Below are 16878 nucleotides of genomic sequence, written 5' to 3' on the forward strand. Positions count from 1 at the left end.
GTGGAGGGGGAGTGCAGGAACGTGGGGCAGGGCTTGGGCTGCAGGAGGTAGGGCTTGCCGGCGACCCGGCGGAAAGCGAACCCGAGGGTGAGCCGGCCGGGGCATGGGAGGCGGGGCCAGGACGTGCGAGGGTGGCGAGGGGCGGGCGAAGCTTGGAGGGCCGGCGCTATGGGGAGGCGGGGCTGTGGAGAGGCGGGCTCGGCCCTCGCTGCGCAGAGCCCAGGTTGTGCAGCGTCTGCCCCAGCAACCCCTGCCGCGCTGCGCTTCGTCAGTCTGCCGGGTGCGGACGAAGGCCGAAATGTCCCCCTTGCGGCGTCTACCACGCCAGGACCAGGAGGTTCCAGGAGGTTCCAGAGAGGCTCGCACTTCTCAGGGGTCCATATAGATCTTTGTAGGCCTGGGCACAGCAATAAGGGCATATTTTTCTATATATGAAATCTAACCATTAAAAGGAAGGAAATGCTATTGAGAAATGCGGGCTGCTTCCCTGATTTTTGGATCGCGTTGCAAAATGATAACTTAGTTAAAGATTAAAGAGCTCACCACTCAAGAGTGGATACCTGGAGCTAGAGTATTCGATTAAACAAACCCTTCGGTAATGCCTACCGTTGAATACTTTGACCCCGGGCTTTTAGCATCCTCTAAAGCAGTAGAGGTCCAAACTGTGTGACCAAACGGAAACCAGGGTGGCAAAAGCAGCAACTCACATAAAAAGGCAAAAGCCAGACAACCCAGCTCGGCAAAAATGCTACTGTCTTCCTGAAGCCCAGTCCCTTGTTACAAGTATTAGGACCCTCATAATTCCAAGGGACAGTGACACAGGTCAGACTAGCTTTGACATAAGACAGGCATTTCCTGGATCCCTAGGGGAAAGTTAAGAAAGGAGCCTGGCTGCAGGCAGCTCTATGTCCTCAGGTATCACTTCACTCCCTAAGCCGAACTCCACCTGCCTCTCTGTTGGCTTTGTCTTCTGGGAGGGTATTCTCATTTGACAGCAAGAATGTACAGCTCTGGCCCCACCAGACCACTCCCACCCAAACTCTAGGCTGTCACTCCACTCCCTGAAATCCTGCTGTGTTCTGGAAAAAAGAGAAAGTTTAAGAATAGCAGAGAAATAGGGCAGGTGTGGTGGCACACACTTACGATTCCAGCACTTGGAAGGCTGAGGCAGGATTGCTGTGGTGAGTCTGAGGCCAGCCTGTGCTACATGAATTCAAAGCCACCCTACACCACGACCCTGCCTCAAAAGAAACAAAACCAAGCAAAACAAAAACAGAAAAACTACAGTAATCCTAGCTGGGTCAGATGTGGTGGTGTGCTTTGGCCAAATGGCTTGGGGCATGGCTGTGTGGGCAAGGAGCAGAGAAATCATGTATGTACCCAAACCAGAGCACTGGTATTATGAGGGACACTATTAATAGCTTAGTGGAACAAAAATATAAGCTGGTGTTATTCTCCACAAACCTAAACATATGCTCCCCATGTTAAAAATGAAACCAAGAGAGAACAAAAGTAAACAGAGCAAAAAAAGAAAAATGAAACCAGAGGATAGTTCAGCAGCATGTCAAATACACATCCACATGTGCATGCACAACACACAAGCACACACTCCCAATTTTAAAGTGTCTCAGCTTATCAAGTATTGGTACTCAGTAGAGCACACAGAGAAAATGAAACATTCATAAGTTGCTGGTGGGAATGTAAGCTGGTGTAACCACTTTGAACATCAGTGTGGTCGTTTCTTAATTGTACACAGACCATATAACATAGGTATTTCATAGGCATTTTAAGAGAAAGCAACGCATGAAGCCTGTTATAGTGGTGCACAGCTCTGATCCTAGCACTCTGGAAGGCTGAGGCAAGAGGATCACAGGTTTAAACCCAGCCTACACATTTAAGGATTTAGAGAATCCCATCTCGAAATAAATAAGTAAATAAATAAATAAAGTTGGATATGTAGCTCCATGCAGAGGCACTGGGTTCAATTCCCACTACTGTAGAAAAAGAGAAAAAAAACTCTAAGAAACTCAAAGTCTCGTACACGTGGCTGTATGTGCGCACTGTGACTTACACATGGGAAACTGTTCTAGTTGAGAATCAAACACTTCAGATCCATGGGCAGTGTTGTGATTGGATATGATCTGGGTTTGTCCCTGGGCACTCACGTTGGTATTGGGAGTTTAGACCTCACTGTGGCGATGCTGGGAGCCCATCACCTTTGGAGATCGGCTCAGTGTTCTGTCCCTGGGGCACTGCCTTCAGAAGGATTGTGGTAGTTTTTCAGGACCTTTTGTAAGTTATTCCAAAAGAGTTGTTTAGAACAACAAAACTGGTTCCTCTTGCTTTGGCTTCTCATCTAATGATATTATGTCTCCCTCTCTCAACCTTGCGATGTGATCTACCATGAGGCCTTTACCAGAGGGCTAGTACCATGCCCTTAAGGTTGAAGAATAGTGAACTTATTTCTTTTTAAGTACTCAACCTCAGGTATTTCATTGTAGTAACAAAAAACAGACTAATATAGCAAACACAGTAATAAACAAATTGGGGTATGAACATACAATGAGATATTGCTCAGTTATAAAGACAAACTAATGTAAAAACCACCATTTAAGAGTCTCAAACCCCATACACTAAGAGAAAGAAGCCAGAAAAAGAGAGAAGATACTCATCTTAGATACTTTCTCATCACTGGAACACAATCCCCCAGGCACCCATAATTTAGGAGAGGAGAGATTAACCCTGACTTATGTTTTCAGTGCAGAGTCTTCTGGCTCCCAGTGAGGAAGACACAGAAGATTCTCCAACCAGACCCCACCCCCAACAGCGCATTTAGCCATAAATGAATACCCACAATTGCATGGAAACTTGGGGGGCCATCAAGACAAAAACCTTAGTGGTACTGCATGATCCATACATGGAAAACATGAGAAAATACAAAGTGATATCTAAGAGAACGCATCAGTGATGGTAGGTGCCAGCGGGTGGGATGGAAGGAGGAATGGATTCCAAAGAGCACAAAGATACTTGCAAAGGGGAGGGATAGAAACCTTGTTTGAGATGTGGTGGTTTCCGGGCTGTGCATACAGCAAAACAGATACAGTTCCATACTGGAAATATGTGCAATTTAGTGTATTTCCATTATACTTCAATAAACATGGAAAACATCACCAAAAATAAAGTAGCTTTTAAAAAGGAGCCACTTTTGTGGTTAAAAAATGAGAATGGGAAGTGAAGAGGTGAGCCAGTGTGGAGATGAGGAGGTTGGAAAGCCTGGGTGAGAGGACCAAGAAGTGGAGTCAGCAGCTAACAGAGAAGAGAGGGAACACTCTCCAGGAGCCCAGGGACAGGGGCCCCAGAGGACTTTAAGCCCATTAATGTCAAATAGTCAATTTATTCCGTTGTGCTGTTGTCTCTATAAGCTCTCACTCCCACACACTGCTGCTGAATCTTTAATGAGCTATGTGACACTGAATGGATTTGAATGAGTGCTATTTAGAAAAAGTTAAGGGAGCCAAAACTCACTGCAGGTCAGCTGTGAGATGAGACCGGCAGAGGTGGCAGAGATCCAGGAAGCAGGAAAACAGAGCGCTGAGGACCCAGAAAAATAACTAATGTTCAAGAAGCCCCATTGAGATCAAGCAGTTGGCCGGGGCCTCGTTATGCCAGGGTAGGATGTATCACCCAATTTTATTTGTCCCTTCAAGGATGTTGGGGCCCTACTGACACTTGAGCTACACAAGAATCTCAAAGGCCAGGGTTACATCATCCCCGTCTGTTACAACACAACTAGCTTTAACTTGGGGGCTGGTCAGAGGGGACCAAGGTCATTGTCCTTTTGCCTTAGTCATCACCTCAAAGGTAGATGGTAGTTTGGGGGGAAGGGAGAGGTGGTGGAAGTTAAGAAGTGAAAGTATTTGTCAGTTTTCAGTTTCAGCACCCCGGTGCTAAGCACTGGAGTTACAGTGATGAGTGATTCCGAGATGCCTGGATTTCCAGAGCCGATGAGCCAGCAGCGATGCAGAAATTCAACCAGTAAGAGCAATACCAGTGAAAACAAAGGGAGACAATGGGGAAAGGGCTGTGAACTAAGGAGAACTTTAAGAAGCTTCCTGGGAAAGGAGGGTCAAGGTGGGACTTGAAAGATGAATAGAGAAGTAGTACCCCAGGCTCCAATCATCAGCCCCCACAAGCAGCCCCCACTCCCCAATCGGTGAGGTGCAGCCAGGCTGCTGACAGTGACCTTGCTCCTACACTGTGCCAGGCCAGATGGTGGCCTGCAGACTGATGTGTCAAAACCACACGTAAGGTCAGTGTGACACCAATAGTAGATCTGTCCCCTCCATCACAGGAGCCTCCCATGTGCCCAAACTGATAAAAGCCGGGCTCTGGCAATGCTCTTACTCCAAAGCAGATGTCACTGGGAACGTGGCACAGGGCAGCAGAGAGAGTGACCCTGGATAGCCCCCCGGATGGTGGTGAAGTACATACGCGCACCCCCACAGGTCACCGAGAACCCTGTGAGCAGACATTCTGTGTGGCTCCCGCCATCGAGGGCACCTGTGTGGCTTCTCCAATCCTTGTGCTGTGCTGCAGCAGGACATGGAGACTGTCCAGAAGCCAGGGGGCCAGGCCTCCTAGCGTCCTCCTCCCTGGGGAGGCTGGTCCCATGATGGCGCTGGCCTTGGCCAGATGACCTACTCCATCCAGTGAGACATTAGCAAGAGTAGGCAAGCAGGGTCTAGATGAACACTGGTCTCTGGGACATGCAATGCTGCAGGGAGCCCTGGAAAAGACGTGGGGCAGCCCTGTATCATTATATCTTTGGCTCAGAGAACTCTGGGGGTTCCAGGGGCTAGCCAGCATCCATAGGATGTGTGCACAGAGTGAGCCCAGCAGGGGCCACTGGGACTGAGGAACCCCCACTGAGTCTTGCACCAGGATGCTGAGTGAGGACATGCAGGGCAGATGGCTGTGGGTGCCTAGGCCTGCATGTTTTCTGGGCACCCCACCTGCTGCTGTCTGCAACCTGCACAGGCCCAGTCCTGTCCCACTCCATGGGGCTCTGTGGAGTCAGGACCTCCTGTTCTGGGCTCCAGCTGCAGCTCCCTGACTACCTGTGCTTTCCTGCACATCACAGCTTCACGGCTCCTTGCTGGGTCTTGGCTCCCCTCTGCCCACAGCCTCCGGCTCTCTTTCTGGCTCACCTGGAACACACGTGTTTAGGGGAGAGGAAGAACTTCCTGGTGGCCCCACCATGCCCAGAGGGAGAGGCTGGTCACACTAAGGCCCAATTCGGAGGGTCCTGTCCCTGTGCTGACTGCCCAGGCTGCAGGGAGTGTCCTCTGTGGGACGCCCAGGGGAAGATGGGTCCAGAGCTTCTCCATGGCTGCCCCTGTGTGGGTGGAAGGAGGAAAGGAGGGACAGGGCCTGGCAGGGCACAGTGCTGGTGGTACAGGGTCCAGGGCAGGGAAGGAAGCGCTGCTTTTCTGTGTGATCCTGCCCCAGGCTCTACCCAACTCCATCCTCTCAGGCCCTGACTCTGCACGGCTCCCTTGACCATTCACAGCCTGAAGGTGGGCACAGCAGGCCTCGGACACTCGGCTGCTCTGGGTGGGCAGAGACCGCGCTGGGCAATGTGGGTGGGGAATGAGTGCAGCTGGTGGGAATCAGCTGCAGGGGCAGGGTGATGGAGGCACCTTCCGGCTGGGAGCCCTTATAGCCCAGGGGCAGGAGGGTGGCCCGCACTTTGTCACACTTGTGGCCCTGATTGGAGGGCTGGACCCTTTCCTCTTTGTGGACCTCAGACCCTGCAGACCACTGCCCATGATGCCATCAGAGCGGCCTGGTAGAAGGTGTCACTTTCTCCTCATGGCTGTGGACATCAACGTAGCTTTGTAACTTTGTCAGAAGTGACTCTTGGTGGCTGAGGATGAGGAATTTCTTGAACAGCTTTTCACATGCCCTGGACATACAAGGACTATTCAAGCTGAGTGTGATTGCTGGGTCCCACGGGAAGGGCACACTGAAAGTACAGCCAGGGTGTCTTCTGCTGACCATTTTGCGTTCCACTAGCGATGAGTGAGAGTTCTTCTTATATCCCATTTGGTGACTTCAGGGTTTTGGATTTTAGCCATCCTAATAAATGTACAGTGGCGTCTTATTATGGTTCTAATTTGTAATTCTCTGATGCCATGTGATGAGAAACATTTTTTTCATATGCCTATTTGCCAGCTGTATATCTTTGGTTGAAGTGAACTTTTTATATTACTTTGTCCATTTTGGGGTCAGTTTACACATTTTCTTTCTGTTGAGTTTTAAGAATTCTTTGCATATCTTTTTTTTTTTTTGCATATTTTTGCTAACATACCTTCATCAGATAGCTCTTTTGCAAATAGTTTCTTCCAATCTATGTTTTGTCTTCCCTCCCTTATTGGTGTCATTTAGAGAGCAAACATTTTAATTTCAACAGAATCCAGATTATTAATTTTTTCTTGAATGATACCTTTGGAATTATACCTAAAAGGTCATCACCAAATTCAGTGTTGTATAGATTATTTCCCATGTTGTCTTCTGGTAATATCATAGTCTTATGGTTTTCATTGACATCTATGATGTATTTTGAGTTTTTAAGTGAACAGTGTCAATTCTGTGTCAAAATTCATTTTCATATTGGATATTCAGTGGCTCTGGCATGATTTGTTGATAACACTTTGTGCCATTGTGTTTGTTTCTTGTCAGATATCAGTTGATCATATTTATATGCATTTATTTATGAATTCCCTCTTCAGTTTTATTGATCTATCTATTCTTATTGTAATAGCATACCTCTTTGACTATTGTTGCCTTATAATAAACCTTGAGTTTTGTTTCTAATTCTAATCAGTCTTCCAGCTGTATTATTTATTCTCTGTTAATACTGAATTGGCTGTTCCATGTCTTTTTTCTCTGCATAGAAACATTAGGATAAATTTATTTATATCTACAAAATAATTTGATGGAATTTTGATAGGGATTGTGTTGAATCTATTGGATAGATTTCAAAGACCTTGATAATATTGGGTCTTTCCATTAATGAACAGGAAATTCCTTCCATTTATTTAGTTTCTTTTTTATTTCTATCATTAGAGTTTTATACTTTATCTCATATGGATATAGTGAACATTTTGTTAGATGCATATGTAAGTGTTCCATTTGGGGGATTCTTATGACTTGTATCCAGATGTCCTCCTAAAGCCTCATGCACTTATAGATGGGATTTTTGGGAGGTGACTGGATCACGGGTGTGTGATACTGGATTATGGGTGTGATAGTCAGATTAGTCCTGTAGTGATTTAGCATCATTCTGGATATGGCTGAATGAACTCACTAAATATGGAAGCTCCACATGGGTGTAGAGGGAAACCAACCGACAAGCCTGTAGCCTGGATGGAATATGAAGGGAAAGAAGGAAGGTAAGTTTGCTGCTTTCTGTCTCCCCTGCCATGGACTGTCTCTCCTCTACTGTGCCACTCGCCTTTGGAGCTAGCCAACTGTGAATTCACACCTCTACAAACTGTGAGCTAGCCCTACCCCCCAGGATGTGCTGAGATGGCAATGGAGACTGGGCGTGGTGGTGCACGCCTATAATCCCAGCTCTTGGGTGGCTGAAACAGGAGGATCACTATGAGTCCGATCTACATAGTGAGACCCTGTAGAACCTGTACTAAAATACAAAAAAAAAAAAAGAACAACAACTGCGAACTAAAATAAATCTTTCCTCCTTTCACTTGTGGTTGTCACACATTTTGTCCCAGGAACAAGAAAGTTACTAAAACAGGAGCACTGATGTAACCACTATATATTTTTAATTTCCCCTGTTCATTGCTGGCATGCAGAAACTGATTCCATCTTATATGTTAACCCTATGGCTTGCCACTGTGCTATCATTGTGTATAAGTTCTAGAAGATTGTTTTTCAGTACTTTTCAATTTTTTGTACAGAAAAGACTGCCCACTGTGAATATAGTTTTCTTCTTTCATTTCTAATCTCTATACCTATTCTTTTCTTCTCTTTTCTTAATGCATTATCTATGACATCATGTACAGTGTTGAAAACCTGTATCACAACGGATCATTTTTTCCTTGTTCCTGATCTTAGCAAGGTTTCTCAACACTAAGTATGCTACTATCTGTGTTTTTCTGTAGTACACTTTTTAACAAGTTGAAGTTTTCTTTTAGTGCCTCTTTAATGATTTTTTTTTTTAAGACAGGGTTTTGCTATTCAGTTCAGGCTGGCCCTAAACCCACTACATAACACTAGCTGGCCTTGAGCTCAATGCAATCATCCCGCCTCGGCCTCCCATGTATTGGGATTACAAGGGTGTGTTACCACAACCAGGGAGTTGGTTTGTTGTTTTTGTTTTTGTTTTTTTTTTCTTTAACATTAACAAGTGTTGGTTTTTTTTTCCAGATGCTTTGTCTGTGTTTATTGACAAGGCTATGTGGTGTTACCCCCTGAGGTTGTTGATAGGATGAAGTATATTAATTGATTTTTGAACCTTGACCCAACTCTGCATAGTGGGATAAATCCCAAGAAGTCATGGGACCTAAGCTTTTCTATGCATTGTTGGATTAGATTTGTAAATATTCTCCCAAGATTTTTAAAACCTGTGTTCTTGAAGTACTGGATTGTACTTTTCTTTTTTAAAATCTGGCTTTGGTATTAAGGTAATGCTAGACTCACAGAATGGATTAGGTAGCTCTTTCCCCTGCATCTATTTTTTGGAAGTGGTTCCAAAGGATTGGTCTAATTTCTTCCTTAAATGTTTTAGTAGAGTTCATCAGTGAATTCATTTGGAGCTGGTATTTTCTGTTTTGAACAGTTATTAATTATTGATCCAATTTCTTTAATAGTATAGGCCTACTTATGTTGCCTATTGGATATATTTCTTGGTTTTTTTCTCCAAAATGAAGCTTGTTAACAGAACTAGTAAATACAATTCTATGCTGATAAACTAAATAAAAAAGATTGTGGAAGTTTCTCTATTGAAGTTCTATTTGATTGTTGGCAGATGTCCTGCCCAGCATGGTGCCAAGGAGTTGTATCTGCTGAGAGAAATGGCCAAACCTCTTTCTTCTCAAAAGAAGATGGGGCATTGAGATGAAGGGGACTGAGGGAGGAGCCACCTCCAGTCATTCTTACCTGTAAACCTGCATCTGTTTGGGTTCTACAAACTGTCTAAACATTACCCTCCCAGTTGAGCTTCACACCAGTTTAAAGTTCCTGGTGTACAGTTTAATAGGTGCTCTGATTTCATTGCTGATAATTGAAATCTTTTTGCTTGACAACCTAAATACCTTTTCAATTGGCGTTTTGTTTCTTATGGTGCATTTGGCTGGGATCATTGTGGCAAGGCCCCAGAAGGGTGAGGTGGCCTTTTGGCACAGCCAAATGGGGAGCATTTACCATCAGAAGCAAGGAGCTAGGCCTCTCTGAAATTATACTTATTACACAAAATGATATTCATTGATCTTTAAGGGTGATATGATTCTCACCACCTCCCTTAGCTAATTGAGCTCCTCTTTATTTTATGCATTTCCTCTAAAAAGCAATCATTCCAGTCAGTACCAGACTTTTACTTTCCTGTAAAACAGTTTATCATTTCTTATTTACTGAATTGGAAGGTTTATGAAGTGCTCTTCTTGGCAGAGCCTCTTACTTTGGTTTCTGGGTACCTTACTAGGCACTTTCTCTTAGCACAATATAATAACCCAGAAGTGGGAAGGAAGTCAGGCCACCCCTCCTGCCACATAACCCATCAGAGTTCCTCCCTGGACCTTACAGAGCTGAGAGCAGTGTCCTGAACCCCCATGTCTCCATGGCCACAAGGAACACTCTACAGGAGCTGAGGCTGGTGCGAACCCATTCACATAGGACTAGCAGGTGGAGCTGCTGCCCGCCTCCTCTTCAGACTCAGCCGGCAGCAGCGAAGGCCTGGTCACTCCCTGCACCACTTCACAATCCCCTTTCCTGTTGCTCCCTTTCTCTTTCCTGTCAACGTTGCTGCTGGTATTTGGTTTTAACCACATTTCTCTCAAATCTTGGGACATGGAAGGCCTATTGAAGCTGGTCCCTGAGCCCACAGCTTTGTACCCTTAAGCAGGAATGGAATGGCTTCTGGTAGGTCCTGCCCAGCACCCCTCAGACTGTGATGTGATGAGGGAGAGGAAAAAAGATTTGGGGGGTGTTAGGCCCCATTAATTATGATTGAGCACCTCACTGGGAAGTCCTCTTTTCTTTTCTCTGTCATTCTACAGCCTGGAGAAGAAGCTCTCCACTCAAGGCCACTGGTACTAAAGGATCTTCTCACATTTGTTAATTGGTCTCAGTAATGAAAAGACTGTTCAGGCTCAGAATCTGGGCCGGACCCAGTCTCTAGGCAAAATTTAATTCTATTATTTTCCTTTTGTTGGCTTTATTATTGCTTTCTGACTGCTACTTATGACAGAAGCTGCTGCCATTCCACACGCAGGCAAGCCTTCTCATGTACAGATGCTGCCCAGATAAAGCCATAGACCATGAAGGAGAACAAGAAAGACAGAGTGGAAAGACTGAGTCTCACAGGCGGTGGGCCGTGACCTGGGCAGTGTGTATGATTCCCTGGGACACTTTTCACAGTCCCACTGCCCAGGTGCTTCCCTATGCTAACTGCATCAGACACACAGGTGGGGTCCAAGGGCAGGTGTTGCTTAAAGTGCTAGACACCAAGCTTGACAAGCAGGCTCTGAGCTGATCCTGAGCAAGAGCAGAACAGAACAAGACATGTCTCACACCAGAGCAGTGGTACCAGCATCTGAGACACAGACATTCTAGTGGCCAAGGTCAACCACGGTGTTCAACTCTGTCTACAAAGTTACAGAACTATGGGGGAGGAGGGCAGGGTCCTTTCTCCACATTGTGTCGCTGAATGCTGCAGAATGTCTCGCTGCTGAACATAATTGCTTCAGCTATGAATTGACTCATAAGGGTGCTACAATCATTCTGAGAAATAAGCTAAAGTTGCAATAATTAGAAGCTTGGCTCTTTTATTCAAATAATAGGAAAGAAATTGTGGAAACCTCAGATGTACAATGCAAATTCCTCAAAATGTGTCCCATAGTCAGAAAGTGTTGGATAAAAACCAACTGAAATGAGTTTTATTGCTCTAGGACTTCTCAAAGCCTTTAATTTACTAATATACTTGGAGAACTCCAATAGTATGACATACAGGCAGCTCTTACTTACCCTTTGATTTCATAGGACTACCCTTTCCTGGGAAAATAATCTGGTATCTGTGCAAGTCAGTCGTCTGGCACTAAGATCAAATGCCTGAGATAGCCAACTTATAAAGAGGAAAGATTTATTGTGACTTATGGCTTCAGAGTTTGAAAACATGGTTGCCCTATTGCCTTGTTTTAGGGCTGTGGTGGAACTGCACATCACAGGGGAAGCGCGGAAAAACAGGTGTCTGCTCACCTTAAGGGAGCTTGAAAGCAAAATGAAAGATGCAGGAACCCTAAAATCTATGGCCCTCAATGACCTAACTTCTCCCATGATGGAACCCACCTCCTAAAGGTTTGACCAACTCCCAGTAGAGTGGAAAACAACCCTTTAACTCATAGCTGCTCAGGGGACATTCCAGCATCCAACTACACAGGGCCGTAATTCCTAAATGTTCTGGCCTGCTCCCTCTCTCTATCATTTCATTTTACTTAAGAACATTTGTCACTTAAAGGTTTGTGCATCGCTTAGAGGCCTCTCTCTTCTTTACTAGAATGTGAACTCCATGAGTAAAGGAAATGGACTTCATGATGATACACAGCGCCTGCAAGAGTGCTTAACTCTTAAAAATTTTTTTACTGTGTTTTAAGCTTTGCTGTTTGAGCCCTGGCGAGATAGCTCAGTGGACTAAGCGCCTGCTTAGGCAAGCACAGGGACTGGGGTTCCATCCCTAGCATCACACGCTGAGCTAGTCCCACCTCCAGGAGAGTTGAGCTGAGCTGGCTACCAAGACCAGTCATGGTGGCGCACACCTATAATCTCAGCGCTGGGGAGGCTGAAAACAGGATGATCGCTAGGAGTCCGAGCTGTGTAGTGAGACTCTGTACCAAATATACAGAAATAAAATAAAATAAACTTCACTATTTGATTTATTGGTTTAAATGGTCACCATGATTGTTATAAGTTTTCTCTGCCTTCCTTATTTCTCCATGCTTATTAATTTTCCACTGACTGGTGCACATCCTTGACTATGTTCCTGAGAAAAGGTCTTTCAGTTATGTGCTCTGACTTTCACATCTCAAATACCAATTTCTTACATTTTCACAACTGTCAGAATTATAAACTTTTTTAAAAACAGGGTTTTGAGATTTTCTTCCTACTACAGGCATCCTAGTGAAATTCTTGTACACAGTGTGAAAGCCCTCTTAAATGTATGAGCCCTGCACATTTTTCCTTCACATTTTTTATGCCAATTGCTGGGATTTGGTCTGGCAGATCTGTATGTGCACATCACACCTAGTCATTTCCTCCATCACATCCTGGATCAGTCAGGGTTTTACTAGAGGAACAGATATAGCACAAGATGTGCAAATGTATAAGAAATTGCAAGGTTGCAGTGGTCAGCCACAGAGTCAGTTGAGAAAGCAAGCAGAGGGCGTCTGCGCACTGGAGCCTGAAGGATTCAGTCCAAGGCCTGGTGTCCACTGCACTGTTCTGTGCAAGTCTGTATCCAGAGACAATGAGTCTGTGATGGAAGGCTGATGAGTCTACACCAGAAGGCTGAAGGAGCCAAGGCAGAAGCTAAAGAGTCTGCACTAGAAACCAGGAGAGACATCCAAGCTGACAGCCAAGACCAGAGCTCCTCTGAACAAAAGGAACACTCCATCCTTTTATATCCTTCAAGCGATGAGTTACCCAAGGGTTGGGCCTCTACCCTCTAAGATGTGAAATTGCTGAGCTGATTTAGTTAAGTTTTTAAACTTCTCAAGTTGACACAACTGATCAACCACTACAATCCACCCCTTGTCAACTTGGCAACTAGACATATTTCTTTAAACCAGTCTCCAGATACAAAGATATGCATAGAATTGTACCTAACATGTTATAACTATCCTGCATATAAGCAGAAACGCACTGATTCCCTTACCAAAATAGAAGATAAGCTTTCTTTGCTTGATGTTTATGCTTAATCATTTCATAACTTCAACATTAACACAGGTTTAACAATACTTAAGAACTGGTATTAAATCTATCAATATTTTATTATAACAGAACCATATGGGGGTAAAATAGTACAAATGTAACCCTCTTTTCTGTAGCTGATCACAGGGCCATAACTGGTATTTAGAACTACCTTCTTCCACTATCCATTCTATATTCCCTTGGTCTACAGCAAAATTCTCAGCAGGTCTTGATTCTTTCCCTGGTGGAGTGATCCATACCTTCATTCCTGAAGGTTCTATCATTGTGCCTGTATTAGGTTGATGTAGTTTCTCATTGACTTTAATAATAGAGCATAGCAATACTAAGAAGCACTCTAAGAGATCAATACTCCATGTATATTCTTCCTTTCCTCTACTGTGGAATAGTAATCCAATTTCCTTCCCCTTGATAGTCTCTGGGTCAATGACACCTGATAGCACTGTGACTCCCTTTTTAGCTTGTTTTTCAGAGGAGACCAAAGTGACCAGGAGAAATCCTAGCTTCCACTTCAATGATATCATCTTTCTGCTTTCTGGTACAAGACTTCCCCACTCTAGAATTAGGACTTGTAGCCCAGCAGAATGTGAGGCCATGAGGACAGGAAGCAACAATTTTCCTAGTGGATCACTAGGGGAAATGGTGAATGGTACCATTCCTATTTCCTCTGCTTGATTCCTGGACCCATGAATTCTGGCTGTGGGGGACACAGTACCATACAGAGGGTGCTGATTCAAAGCATATACAGCCTTTTGAAGTACCTTACCCCAGCCCTGAAAACTATTGCCACCTAGTTTGCACTGTAACCATATCTTCAAAAGCCCATTCCACCTTTCTATCAATCCAGCTGCTTCTGGATAATGAGGAACATAAGACCAGTGAGTGTGAGGACATTGCCCCACTTCTTTGGCTCTAGAATGTGTTCCTATGTGGAATTCCATGGTAGTGGATAAAGCATTCTGTAATTCCTTGGGTGGTAGTTTTGGCAGAAACACTACATGCAGCAAAGGCAAATCTATATCCGGAATATGTGTGTATGCCAGTGAGGACGAAGTGCAGTCTCTTCCATGATGGAAGAGGTCCAATATAATCAACCTGCCACCAGGTTGCAGGTTGATCACCCCCAGGGAATAGTGCCATATTAGGAACTCAGTGTTGGCCTCTGTTGCTGGCATATTGGGCATTCGGCAGTGGCTGTAGCCTGATCAGCCTTTTTGAGTGGGAGTTCATGTTTCTGAGCCCAGGTATAACCTCCATCCCTGCAACCATGGCCACTTTGTTCATGGACCCATTGGGCGATAACAGGGGAGGCTGAAGACGGAGGTTGTCTACTTTCCACAGAATAAATCATCTTATCCACTGGATTATGAAAGTCCTCTTCTGCTGATGCCACCTTTTGGTGAGTATTTACATGGGAAACAAATATTTTTACATCCTTTGCCCATATGGAGAGGTCTATCCACATACCTCTTCCCCAAATACCATTGTCACTGATTATCCAATCATGCTCCTTCCAAGTTCCTGACCATCCAGCCAGACCACTGACTATAGCCCATAAGTCACTATATAATTGCACATCTGGCCATTTCTTCTTCCATGCAAAATGTACTACCATATGCACTGCCTCAAGATTTGCCCATTGTGATGATTTCCCTTCACCACTGTCCTTTTGTGACATCCCAGAAAAAAGGCTGTACTGCTGCAGCTGTCCACTAGCAGGTGGTACTTACATAGTGTAGAGAACCATCTGTGAATGAGGCCCTAGTCTTCTCTTCCTCCAACAGTGGCTTGTATGGTACACCCCGCAATGACATAGATGCTTGCTGGGAAATAGAAGGCAATATACCAGGCATAGAAGCCTAGGTATCTGGGCAACTTCCTCATGTAATTTATTTGTACCCTCTGAACCTGCCCTGGCTCTATCATGAATATACCACTTCTATTTATTTACTTATTTATTTATTTATTTATTTTTGTTTTTAGGACAGAGTTTACAGGGTCAACCAGGGTCTCACTACATATATCAGACTCATAGTGATCCACCTGTGTGAAGCCTCCCAAGTGCTGGGATTACACTACACCCAGTCTCAATTGCTGTCTCACTGTGCCCTGGGTGGAAGCATGGTATGGCAGGCCTGAGGATTGAACCCCTGGCCCCTGCACCTGCCTAAACAGGTGCTTTAATCTACTGAGCTATTTGGCTGGCCTACCACTTCTAGTTAATGATAGACTGTTGATGTATATGTCCAAACTTATGACTTGTTGGATCAAATCATATCCAGGCCATGATAGGCAACTCATGTCTCATGGGTGACCTGGTGTCCCATAGTCAAGTGTTCAGTTTCCACTAAGGCCCAGTAGCAGGCCAGCAGCTTTATCTCAAAAGGAGAGTAGTCATTAGATAATGGCAGAGCCTTGCTCCAAAATCCTAAAGGTCTTTACCTATGGGGGCCTGCCAGAGACTCCAAACAGCATCCCTATCTACCACTGACACTTCAAGTACCATTGGATCTGCTGGATCATATGGTCTTATGGGCAGAGTAGCCTGAACAGCAGCCTGGACCTGTTGCAGGGCTTGTTCCTGCTTTGGGCCCCACTCAAAATTAGCAACTTTTCAAGTCACTCAGTAAATGGGAAGAGTAAGATACCTAAGTGAGGAATATGTTGTCTCCAAAATCCAAATAGCCCCACTTGGCGCTATGCCCCCTTTTTGGTCATATGGGAAGCCTGATGCAGCAACTTATCTTTTACCTTAGAAGGAATATCTTGGGCTGGCTAGATAGCTCAGCAGACTAAAGTGCCTGCCTAGGTAGAGTCAGCGGCCGGGGTTCGATCCCCGGTATACCCTGCCAGCTCCACCCCCAGGGCACGCTGAGACAGCAGTTGAGACTGGGCATGGTGGTAAGTGCCTATAATGCCAGTGCTTGGGAGGCTGAACACAGGAGAATCACTACGAGTCTGATCTAAGTAGTGAAACCCTGCCCACCCTGTAGTAAATTCATTTAAAAAAGTATTATAGAAAGAATATCGCTACATACTCCACCACTAGACTCCTAGAAATTTCACTAAGGTAGGAAGACATTGAGTTTTGTGAGATTTATTTCCCATCCTCTGGCTTTCAAATACTGTGCTAACAAATCTAAGGTGGTTACCACCTCCTGCTCACTAGGCCCAGTCAGCGTAACATCATCATCAGTGTAATGGACCAGTGTGAGATCTTGAGGAAGAGATCCTCAGCCTGCCAAGTGCTGGTATTGCAGGTATATGCCACCACAGTTGACTTCAGGTCTAGTTTCTAGAAACTACAAGTCAACTGTTTAGTGAAATACATACTTGCTAAAACATTTTATTCCTTCTATATGTGAATCAATTAAAAACAGAATAGAAAAGTATGTGTTGAAAGGGTACCTGAAAAAAAAAAAAAAAGGGTACCTGAATTGTGCTGAAAGAGCTAAATGTTTGTATCTGGTTTTCTGTTGAAATTTTTTTTTTTTTTTTTTTAAATTTAACTAAAATGATGGTTTTTAATGAGAACCAGAGGTATGGTTACAATTACGTAGTCCAACACAAAAAAAAAATCCATGGATGATCAGGAGTTGGAAGGTTACAAAATAATGAGGGTAACACTGGGTACAGGGGGCAAAGTTGTTCCAGAAT

Source organism: Octodon degus, unplaced genomic scaffold (assembly GCF_000260255.1).
Source record: "Octodon degus isolate 3935 unplaced genomic scaffold, OctDeg1.0 scaffold00031, whole genome shotgun sequence".
Classification (NCBI taxonomy): Eukaryota; Metazoa; Chordata; class Mammalia; order Rodentia; family Octodontidae; genus Octodon; species Octodon degus.